The sequence below is a fragment of the Ranitomeya imitator genome, chromosome 1 (genome assembly GCF_032444005.1).
Source record: "Ranitomeya imitator isolate aRanImi1 chromosome 1, aRanImi1.pri, whole genome shotgun sequence".
NCBI lineage: Eukaryota > Metazoa > Chordata > Amphibia > Anura > Dendrobatidae > Ranitomeya > Ranitomeya imitator.
Window position 1 is genome coordinate 945764714 of NC_091282.1, and position 12731 is coordinate 945777444.

The following is a 12731-nucleotide window of genomic DNA, read 5'->3' on the forward strand; positions in this document are numbered from 1 at the left end:
TACTTGAAAGCATCGGTATCGGATAGTATCGGCCGATACCCGAAAAATATCGGATATCGCCGATACCGATATCCGATACCGCCGATACCGATATCCGATACCAATACAAGTCAATGGGACACCAAGTATCGGAAGGTATCCTGATGGTTCCCAGGGTCTGAAGGAGAGGAAACTCTCCTTCAGGCCTTGGGATCCATATTAATGTGTAAAATAAAGAATTAAAATAAAAAAATATTGATATATTCACCTCTCCGGCGACCCCTGGACATCACGCTGGTAAGCGGCAGGCTTCTTTGTTTAAAATGCGCGCGTTTAGGACCTGCGAATGACGTCCCGGCTTCTGATTGGTCGCGTGCCGCCCATGTGACCGCCACGCGACCAATCAGAAGCCGGGATGTCATTCGCAGGTCCTAAATTCCTAGAATTAGGAGTTTAGTGAATGAGAATGACGTCGCGGCTTCTGATTGGTCGCGTGGCGGTCACATGGGCGGCACGCGACCAATCAGAAGCCGGGACGTCATTCGCAGGTCCTAAACGCGCGCATTTTAAACAAAGAAGCCTGCCGCTTACCAGCGTGATGTCCATGGGCCGCCGGAGAGGTGAATATATCAATATTTTTTATTTTAATTCTTTATTTTACACATTCCTATGGATCCGATACCGATACCCGATACCACAAAAGTATCGGATCTCGGTATCGGAATTCCGATACCGCAAGTATCGGCCGATACCCGATACTTGCGGTATCGGAATGCTCAACACTAGTCATGATGGATCTTCGCATGGAGACCTTTTATTTCAACCTGTATTTAAGCATCAAGCTGTTTCTTGCTTGTGTGTTTCCTTGGGAACAACACAGAAGTCGCAAAAGATGGAGAAGGACACGTCGTAGGTGTTTTTGGCGACACCCGATTATCGAACTCCGTGAGAGCCGTGGAGCCTATCACATGCTATATGGCGAGCTTAATGCCAACCCGGACAAATTCTCGGAATATACCCGAATGTCGCAAGACTCTTTTTGTGATTTGTTTGGTCGTGTCCAAGGAGCTATCCGAAGACAGGACACCCAGCTCCGTAGAGCGATTCCAGCAGAGGAACGTTGGCTGGTTACATTAAGATACGCAATAATTCAAAACAAAAGGCAGTCATAATTATTGTTGGTCTGACATGTATTCTTTGTATTTTCCTTTATGTCTTTAGCAGAACAACACCATAAATAGAATTGATTGTAATTTATTTTTTATTTATTTTATTACAGATGACTGGCAACCGGAGAGAGCTTATCATCCCTCCACTTCCAATACCGGATTGGAATTTCCACCCTGTCCAGAATAGTTGCGGGCACCTGCCGGGCTGTGTGGAACGTTCTCCGGGATGAATTAATACCCCTACCCACCGAGGACATGTGGATGGGAATTGCAGAGAAATTCTGGAGTGTGTGTGATTTCCCCAAATGTTTGGGTGCGGTGGATGAAAAGCACATACGCATTATCAAACCAGCCAGAACAGGATTGGAGAACTTCAACTGCAAAAAATATTTTTCTGTTATGCTCATGGCAATAGCAAATGCGGACTGTCGCTTCCTCACCATGGACATTGGAGCTTTTGGCCGTGGCAACGATTCCCTGACTTTCAAGAACTCGGATATGGGCCGCCGTGTGTATGGCAAAAATTTAATTTTCCACCGCCATGACCTCTCCCCAACACTGAAGGCCCACCGATGCCATTTGTTATGGTTGGGGATGAGGCCTTTCAGATGTGTGAAAACCTACTGAAGCCATATTCCAGTCAGGACTTGAACCACACTGAAAGGATCTTTAAATACAGACTGACCAGGGCCCGAAGAATAGTAGAGTGTACCTTTGGGATTCTAGTCTCAAAATGGCGCATTCTTGCAACAGCCATTAATGTAAAAATGGAGACAGTCGATGAGGTGGTCAAAGCCTGTGTGGTTCTCCACAATTACATAATGGCTAAGGAGCGACCCAAAATTGAACTGGATGAACCAGCTGCAAACCCATTGCCAGATTACCAGCATCACCCGTTGCGGTTAACTGCTGAAGTTGGCCACATGCGGAACCAATTTGCTGCCTTTTTTTATTCTGATATTGGACGTGTGGCATGGCAGGACAATATTGTGTAAAATGTCCTGTAGGGCTTGGGTCTGTACCAGTTATGTTTTAAATGTTACTAATATTTGTTGTTAATAAACTACGTGTTTTGTTATCTTGGCCGTGTCTCCTATGTATTTCCTCTACAAACCACTTAGATTGTTAGTGGTAAGGTTTTTGACGTCATTGCGTCCTGATTCTGTTCTGCAGTATTTATTGGACACAGACTGAAGAGGCGATGGCCGTTTAATACAAAACAGATCTATACTCATCAAGTCAGGTGTAAGAAATAATGAATTCATGATGCACATATAACGGCCTCATGAATTCACTATTTCTGACACATGTCCAAGTGAGTATAGATATGTCTTGTATGACCTCCATCGTCCCTTCACTTTGTGTGAAATAGATGATGTACACAGATGAGAAAATGGAGGTTATACAAGGCAGTTCTCTACTCACCAGGTCAGGTGTCCTAACTAATGAGTTTTGGACACATAACCTGTTGAGTATAGTTCTGCTTTGTTTTGCCGCCATTTTCTCTTTAGTCTGCAACACTAGTCACAGAGTAAGCAGAAGGAAGAGATTTTGGAGAAAATGCAAGTATAAATTTTTTGGGCCACCTCATATCTCTATACCAAACACAAAGCTGCAGTGTTGTACTTTGTTTGTACTAACTACTGGAGCTATGAGGTGGCAAAAAAATAAAGTGTGCGGCGCAGTGTTTTATTTGACGCACGGTGTGTGTTGCCGGCGGCGAAATACACAATTAACCAAACATTTTTGGGGGCAAAAAACATTATTATTTATTTTTACACCAAAAAAAAAAATTAACTGCGCCTGCTTGGGGTAGAGTGCCAGGGGGTATGTAGCTGTGAAGCTTGACTCACTGTGGACGATGCAGGGGTGGCAGGAGAAGGGGCAATTAAATTACTGGGGTCTGGCAGTTCGGGGATGGGGCTCAACGAATGAGAGGGCAGAGACACACTGGAAGGGTGAGACAAACCAGACATTACAGACACATTGGGAGGTGAGGGGGGAGGGACAGCCACAGTCTTCTGTTTCTTTTTGCCTTTCCCTTTTTGGGATCAGCGCTGCGGAACAGGGAGCCACATTGGGCTCATTTCTAGCGGCCTGGCCATGGTGGGCGACCTGTCAGGGTCCGTGTGCTGCTGCTACTGTTTGGCTGTGGTGATGGGGAAGGCCATTCCAGGGTCCATGTGCCGGTGCTGCTGCATGGTTGTGGTGGTGGGGAAGGCCATGCCAGGGTCCGGCTGCTGCTGTTGCTGCTGCTGCATGGTGGTGGCAGTGGAGGAGGTCCAAGCAGGAGCAGCAGTTGTCATGGTGGTGGTGGTGGGCTGTCCAACAGCACTCGGCATGGTGGTGGTGCTGTAGTGGTGTTCGGCAGTGCTTGGAATGGAGGTGGCCGTGCAGTGGTATGCAGCAGCGGTCGGCATTGAGGTCAAGCATGACAGTGTAGGCACAGGTGGATATGCCACCACTGTCTGCTGAAAATACAGACTCTGCTGCATAGCCTGCACATAAGCAGCATTGCAGGCCTGCATGATACTAAGCTGGAGATTAGGAGTAAGGTGTTCCGACATGCCCTGTTCAATTTGATTAAAAAAATGATGTGCTGGCTTCTGGAGGTCGGCTTTTACTTGGTCAAGGCTTTTGGTGACCTCCTGGGTACGTGTATTCATATGGTTAATGGCAGTAACCAGGTGGCGACCAATGGCCTTGAGTCCATCGTGAAAAACCGAGCTCAAGTGCAAAAACTTGGGTATGAGTGACCTGTCTGAGGCCCTCTGCTGCTGCCGGTAAAAGCCCCCCAAAAAAGGGGCAGAGGCAGAGGACTGGGAAAGGGGAATACCTGATGGACCAGCTTCCTGGTCTCGTTAGTGTGGCAGGCCCACTTGTTGCAGCGCTGCTGGATGGCTTGGATGGGTCCGTGGCTGTCTGATGAAGGACCGCTCCAGAACCAGGGTCAAGAGTGCTGTTCCATATGCTGTGAAAAAAGAAAAAAAAATTTAATACCAAACATTTCCAAATGCCAACTCCTGTGGAATAGAAACATACAGATCATGGCAATACAACACAGAACAAAGTCCAGCTCACCATGATCGACATCCTTGGAGACTCGCAGCACGGAACCGCTGTGTCAGGGCATAGAAAATCAAAGAAGAAATGAGGAATCCAGCTCAACGAGGTAGTGAAAAAACCTTCTTTCTTTATTCACATGAAAATATATTCAGTTTATCATGATTAAGGGTGATTGGTCACCAGAAACGCGTTGATATCGCTTTTTATCCTTTGTAATTGCTGATGTTTTTATCCTCCACTGAATATATTTTCAAGTGAATAAAGAAAGAAGTTTTTTTCACTACCTCGTTGAGCTGGATTCCTCATTTCTTCTTCAATACAACACAACCTAATACACCGAAAAAAAATACTTACATTCTCTGGGCAAGCAATGGTTTCAAAAATGCCAGAATGCGGTGGTATTTATATTTTCGGATCCTTGCTCCAGAACCACTAGGAACACGACTCTCTTGACGAAGGTCCTTGTTGAAGCGGTTCTTCATCGAACGCCAACGTGTTTTGACTTTGAGCACTGTTGAAAAAAGCAACAAATAATGGTTAGACAATGGACATTTGGCCGTGCTCACACAACTGTGTGTGATGAGAGAAACTCCTGAGAGGTCTCTGCTGCATCACACTGCATTGCAATACTTACAAAATGCATTTCGGACCCGAGTCAGGGTGTTGTCCCAGCCATCCCACATCGCTTTGGCCACCTCATTCCATAGCCGCCGGATCGTCACGTTGTCCGAGTGCTGCGGAACCCGGGTGTCCCACAACGGGACTCGCTCATGGACCAGGGAGATAAGGAGGTCATTTTCAATATGGTCCTCATCCCGTTCTGGAACCTAAAAAATAAATAAAGACATTAATATTGGAGACATTAACATAGGGAAAAGAAAGAAAACAGAGGCAGAGAAATGGCATGAATATTGAAAGTCAAGAAAAAAAATGAGTCAAGAAGATAAATGTAAAGAAAGAGGAAAGTAAAGAAATGAAGATTCAAGAATAGTAAAGTGAGGATACAATAAACAGTCAGCCACATATACGTATACGCTGCCGCCTTTTCATCCGACCGTGAACCCGCTGCTCCTGCTCAGCCTCTGCCGCAGTGGAAGAAGTGCTCTAAAAAAAGGGGGGGGGGAATTGTCATATGTGTAGATGTGACAGTGAATACTTACCAATCTAAGGAGGTGAGTACTCACTTCACTGACATGTTTGACTTGTGCAGGCCCAGGCCTTTGCTCCTCCTCCTCAGAAGATGACATTCTGATGCATGCAGAAAGAAAGAAATGGCAGAAATTAGGACATATAGAGACAGAAAATAGAAAATAAATACATTGGCTAGGATATACTCACATTGTTCAGAGTGTAGATTCCTACTTATGTCTGCTCTGCTGCGTCTGGAAAGCTTCTCTGTCTGCTGAGTAGTGACCTGCAAATGTCCACTCCCTCCCTTTATCACTTTGTATGTGGGGGGTGGCTAATCAGTGTCTAGACATATTTTCCTGTGGTGCAACGCATGCGTTCAGAAACGCAAGCAAACGCATGTGCTTGCGGCCACATGCGTTCACATAGACCGTAATGCGTTTTTGTGCCACATTCCTTCCGCTAACAACCGCATATGTTTCTAGGTGGCAAATTGACGCCTCTAAAATTACTACATGTTGCGTTTTCCGTGCCAAACCGCATACGACGAAATGACACATGCGTCGTCAAATGCGGCAAAACGCAACCGATCACAGACACATGCGTCCCTAATGTTAAATACAGGTATACACAACGCATGCGGATAATTGCGGAAGAAACGCTGAGGACACAACCGCAAATGTGAAACCAGCCTTATCTGGTGGAAGGTGTTAAAATAGATGTTGCCAGGCTGAATGTCTTTGATCATCTTAAAAAAAACCCTAGTGTGCTGGCCCCAGCTGCCAAATTATCCCCAACTAGTTCCCACAATCCATCTCTAAATTTAGAAACATTCTTAGGGGTGCACGCATGTGAGGGTGCATGCAAGCATCCCAGAAACTAAGCGTCGTGATACAGCAGTTATTCCATGGCAGTTAGTCAGGACAGGAGTCAGGTAACCCACGCTCTGGTCTCCCTTCTATCCATGTGCTTTATTCCTATCCTCCTATGTTCCCTTGCAATCCACATTCACCGCCCAATCCCCCTCCCATCACAAATCATATACATCAGCCCCTCTATACTTCCCTCTCCCATGTACAGCTCCCATGCACTTCTCATCTTCCTGAAAAACCTCAGCCCATCTTGCCCAAACACACTGCACAAAAAAACTTCATACAATTCCAAAAACTACTTGCTTTTTATTTTCCTACTCCTACTGATTTCAGGGAACACCTCCCCCAACCCTGGTCCACCATCCACCAACCTCAACCCCTACCCTACCTCACATCAAAACCTTAATAATCTTACTAATATTAATTGCACTCCTTCATCTTCTTCTTTTAATTGTGCCATTTGGAATCCACGGTCGGTATGTAACAAGCTTCCTTTCCTACACAATTACTGTCTGAAGAACTCTCTTAATCTGTTGGCCCTCAGGGAAACCTGGATTCAGGATTCTGACACTGTCTCTCCTGCTGACATTTCCCATGGTGGCTTACAATTCTCACATTCCCCGAGACCCACAAACAGACATGGTGGTGGAGTCAGCCTACTCATGTCCCCACAATGCACTTTCCAGGTTATCCCTCCAGCTCCATCACTCTCATTCCCTTCTTTTGAGGTCCACACCATCAGGCTCTTTCGTCCCCTCTCCCTCAGAGTAGCGGTCATATACTGGTCTCCAGGCTCACCCACCCACTTCCTGGACCATTTCTCTGCCATGCTTCATGTCCTCAGAACTACCAACCCATATCCTGGGAGACATCAACACCCCCATTAACAGCCCCACTTCCACATCTGCATCCCGGCTTCTATCACTAAACATTTCTCTAGGCCTCTCACTGCTCTCAACCTCTGAAACACACAAAGATGGTAACACCCTGGACCTAGTCTTTTTCCGGCTCTGTTCAATCTCCTACCTAGATAACTCACCGCTTCCCCTCTCTGACCACAACATTCTATCCTTCACACTCACAATTCCTCGCCCACCCCAGCACTCTCCTACCTACCACACATTCAGAAATCTACATGCTATTAATCCTCATGCACTTTCAGACTCACTACACTCATCATTGTCCCCAATCTCTTCTTTTTCCTCTCCTGATCTGGCTGTACATCACTTCAATGAAACTCTTAGAAGCGCCTTTGACCAAATAGCTCCCCTCAGAACCTCCAAACACAGAGTGAAACAGCCCTGGCTCACATCGCAAACCCAATTTCTCCAGCGATGCTCTAGGTGTGCTGAACGCTTATGGGGGAAAACACGCACACCAGAAGACTTCATACACTTCAAATTTATGTTAAGGACCTATAACTCTGCCCTTTACCTCGCCAAACAGACCTACTTCACCACTCTGATCTCCTCACTATCCAACAACCCCAAGAAACTTTTTGACACCTTTCACTCCCTCCTCAGGCCAAAAGCACAAGCCCCTATCACAGACATTTGTGCTGATGATCTGGCCTACCACTTTATAGAGAAAATAGATAATATCCGTCATGAAATCCACTCCCAGGCACCAAGTGCAGTGACTCCCATCTGTCCCTGCATCTCCCCTGGCTCACTCTCCACATTCGATCCCATTACAGAAGAAGATGTCTCCAAGCTCCTCTCTTCTTCTCCTCGTCCGACTACATGCACCACCGACCCCATTCCCTCACACCTCCTCCAGTCTCTCTCTCCAGTCGTCACAACTCACAAAACTACAATCTTTAATCTCTCCCTCTCCTCTGGCATTTTCCCCTCCTCCTTCAAACACTCTATCATTACTCCATTACTAAAGAAACCCACCCTCGACCCATCCTGCACAAATAACTACAGACCGGTCTCCAATCTCCCCTTCATCTCTAAACTCTTGGAGCGCCTGGTCTACTCCCGCCTTACCCATTACCTCTCCCTCCTAGACCCTTCACAGTCCGGTTTCCGACCCCTACATTCGACAGACTGCACTCATCAAGGTGACCAATGACCTTCTGACAGCGAAATGCAACGGTGACTACTCTCTGCTCATTCTTCTTGACCTCTCTGCAGCTTTCGACACTGTTGACCACCCTCTCCTACTCTCTAGGCTCCAGTCACCAGGCATTAAGGACACTGCTTTCTCCTGGTTCTCCTCCTATCTTTCTGACTGCTCCTTCAATGTTCTGTTCTCTGGCTCCACTTCGTCTCCTCTTCCTCTCACTGTCGGGGTACCTCAGGGCTCAGTCCTTGGCCCCCTTCTCTTCTCCCTCTACACAGCCCCTATTGGACAGACCATCAGCAGATTTGGCTTTCAGTACCATCTTTATGCTGATGACACACAAGTTTACACGTCATCCCCTGACCTTACCCCCGCTGTACTACAGAACACCACTGACTGTCTGTCTGCATTCTCCAACATCATGTCCGCTCTCTATCTGAAACTCAACCTTTCCAAAACTGAACTTCTTCTGCTCTCGCCGTCTGCTAACCTCCTTAAATCTGACATTTCCCTCTCCATGGGTGGCACCATAATAACACCCCGGCAGCAAGCGCACTGTCTGGGTGTTATGTTTGACTCCGATCTCTCCACCTCCCATATACAATCTCTTGCCTGCTCGTGCCGCTTACACCTAAAGAACATCTCTAGAATCCGCCCTTTTCTCACCATGGAAAAAAACAAAAAACCCCACTGTCACCCTGATCCACTCCCGCCTGGACTACTGCAATGCTCTATTAATTGGCCTCCCCCTTACTCAACTTTCCCCTCTCCAGTCTATCCTTAATGCAGCAGCCAGGGTTGTCCATCTAGCTAATCGTTACTCGCACGCGTCCGCTCTTCACCAGTCGTTACACTGGCTGCCCATGCATTAGAGGATACAATTCAAAGTACTTGCTCTCACCCACAAAGCTCTCCACAGTGCTGCACCCCCATACATCTCCTCCCTAATTTCAGTCTATCGGCCTAACCGACCGCTGCACTCTGCAAATGACTTTCGACTAACCTCTGCACTAATCCATACCTCCCACTCCCGACTCCAAGACTTCTCTCGTGCTGTGCGGATCCTCTGGAATGCTCTACCCCAAGATATTAGGACCATCCACAATTTGCATAGTTTTAGGCGCTTCCTCAAAACACATTTGTTCAGAGAGGCCTATCATGTTCCCTAATGAAAGTCATTTTATGTTTGTGTGTATGTGTGTGTAGCCCATTCACTATCTCCATCTATCCCCCACCCCCTGAAGATGGCTGGATCATCATTGTAAATACATCATTGTAAATACACACCTGTACTTTATATCTCCCCCACCTCATTGTAGATTGTAAGCTCTCACGAGCAGGGTCGTCTTATTTTGCTTTAATTATTGTATTGTTAACGTTGTTACTTATGACTGTTGTGTTTGAAACTATTAAACTGTAAAGCGCTGCGGAATATGTTGGCGCTATATAAATATAGATTATTATTATTATTGTCATTATTATTACTAAAAGTTGCTCTTATATTTTTCCACGTTTTAACCCTAACTATGATTAGGGATTAGTTTAGGGTCAGGCTTAAATCTAGGGATAGACTTAGGGACAGGGCCGTATTTAGAGTTTCTGCTGCCCTAGGCACTTTTAGCTTGCCTCCCCCATTGGTGAGTATGACACTATCGGCAGTGACTTTGGCAAGAATTGCTGTTGTGAAAATAGCCTTTTGCAGCAGATCGGGCAGTTTTTTCGCATCTGCCGCGTAACAGATCACTTATGGCAACACTGCGTTCGGCCTCATTCATTCCCTATGGGATTTGCGGCACTTGCTGTGATCTGGCAAATGCGGTACCATACCTCCCAACTCTTGAAGGGAAAGAGGTATAAAGGTTGCGCTGTGGCAAATTTTAGGCCATGCATCTGACCACACCCATTTCACAACTAGTCACACCCATATCCAAGTCCCAACCACACCCATTTAGCACTGCTGATCACACTGTTTCATATACAATAATTATAACCCCAAAAAAATATGGCCACTATCATGCCCTCAGCTGCAGGTTCGGTCTCTGCTGTGAACGGAGACCGGCACCTTTCACACAGCTCCACTGGTACTACTCACCCTGTCCGTGGCTCCAGACGATCAGCGGCTCCTTTCTCTGCTAAGAACCTGCATCCTCTTGGCAGGTCTCCTGGAAATGCTCTTAGGAGGCGAGCCCCGCTTCCTGCACATACTTAAAACAGCAGAACACCTGTTCTCTATTAAGGCTCTCTGTGCTATGATGCTCTGTGCATAAAAGGCATCCTCCCATTATGGGAGGTGCCTGGACAATGTGTTCATTCTATTGTTTATGGCCCTCTGCTCAGTCCACACTCTGCTGTGCTCTGCTCTGCAAAGTGTAGTTTACTTTTGGTTTTCTAATCCCTCTGTCTCCTCAGTATCCTCCGCTGGAAGTTCCCTATTCTGGATCCTTCTGGACTCCCCGGTTTCCACTCCAGGCTGACTGAGCTGCTCCTCGCAGAACTATCCTGATATTGCTGCTGGCTGGATCAGCCTTTCCGAAACTACACAGAGCTTCCAGGATCCTCTTCACTGATAGAGCTTGAATTCCACCGTCTTGTTTATATGGTCTGTATGGGTCGTCCCTCTGGTCCGGGTACTGCGGCATTTAGGCCATCTGGTGTTGTGACGGGGGAATCCCTGTATAGGGGTACACCTTGCCCGGTGCTCCACTACGTGGTTCAGTGTTGTGGTCCAGAGGGTTCTTCTCTCAGGCACCTCTTTCTGTTTGTTTAAAAACTTCATTTAATTAAATACCTTTGCATTTTGAAGCCATTCTCCTGTCTCTTGTGTACCGGGTATACAGCTACAACTGCTCCATCAGTGGTCTAGTGAGTCCACTATATTTCCCCATGCCCTGTGGGCGTAACAGCCACACAATGCTCCATACTGTATAATGGCCACACATGATGCTCCATACTGTATAATGACCCCACATGATGCTCAATACTGTATAATGGCCACACAGTGCTCCATACTGTATAATGACCACACATGATGCTCCATACTGTATAATGGCCACACATGATGCTCCATACTGTATAATGACCACACATGATGCTCAATACTGTATAATTGCCACACATGATGCTCAATACTGTATAATGGCCACACACGATGCTCCATACTTTATAATGGCCACACATGATGCTCCATACTGTATAATGACCACACATGATCCTCAATACTGTATAATGGCCACACATGATGCTCCATACTGTATAATGGCCACACATGATGCTCCATACTGTATAATGGCCACACATGATGCTCCATACTGTATAATGACCCCACATGATGTTCAATAGTGTATAATGCCCCCCTCCCATCTTATATGCATGGCTCATCTTCCTCCCATCCCATATGCATGGCTTATATCCCCCCGCGTATGCATGGCTCATAATTCCCCCCCCTGTATGCATGGCTCATATCCCCCTATGCATGGCTCATAATTCCCCCCACCTCCTGTATGATTGGCTCATAATTCCCCCCTGTATGCATGACTCTAACCCCCCCGCCCTCCTGTATACATGGCTCATATCCCCCCAACCTCTTGTATGCATGACTCACATTCCCCCCTATGCATGTCTCATCTCTCCACCCCCCTATGCATGGCTCATCTCTCCACCCCCCCTCCTGTATGCATGGCTCATCACTCCACCCCCCCCGTATGCATGGCTCATCACTCCACCCCCCGTATTCATAGCTCATCACTCCACCCCCCTATGCATGGCTCATCACTCCACCCCCCTATGCATGGCTCATCACTCCACCCCCCCATGCATGGCTCATCACTCCACCACCCCCCTCGGCTCCCCGCTCCTTCTCCCATCTTGCATGGCATGGGTGGCTTACCGTCCTCCTTCATCCCTCTGTCCTCTGTCCCTCATACTACCTGTCAGCTGTCTCACACCGAGCGGGTGCGCCGGCATCCCTCCGGCTCTGTCCCGACTCCCGGCGCACAGGCGCAGCACCCTCTTCCTGCGTGAGCGGTCACGTGATACCGCTCATTAAGGTTCATGAATATGTGCATATTCATGAGCCTTAATGGGCGGTACCACGTGACCGCTCACTCAGGACGCACTACAGAAGCTGAGACCAGGCATCGCTGGAGCAGGGTGAGTATCGTCTTCAAGGAGGGCGGGGGGGTGTCAGTCGGAGGGTGGGTGGGAGGCTGGGCCGTGGGGGGGCGGGCAGGGGTTAGGGCAGTCGGGAGGTGAAAAAAAAAAAAACCTTGCTCACTTGCTCAGGTGCTGCCCCCCGCGTCGTCCCCACCCTAGGCACGTGCCCTCGAGTGCCTAGTGGCAAATACGGCCCTGCTTAGGGATGGGGTTAGGGAGGAGTTACGTTAGTGCTAAGGTTAGGCTTAGCGTTAGATTTAGGGATAGAGTTAGGGAGGAGTTAAGTTAGTGCTAATGT

General features: G+C 47.4%; 1 protein-coding gene across 1 annotated transcript in view; it reads right to left on the reverse strand.

Annotated features, from left to right (window-relative positions):
- Positions 1 to 12731, reverse strand: part of SLC39A8 (solute carrier family 39 member 8) — a 135769-nt gene that overhangs the window by 83827 nt on the left and 39211 nt on the right. The window lies entirely within an intron of this gene.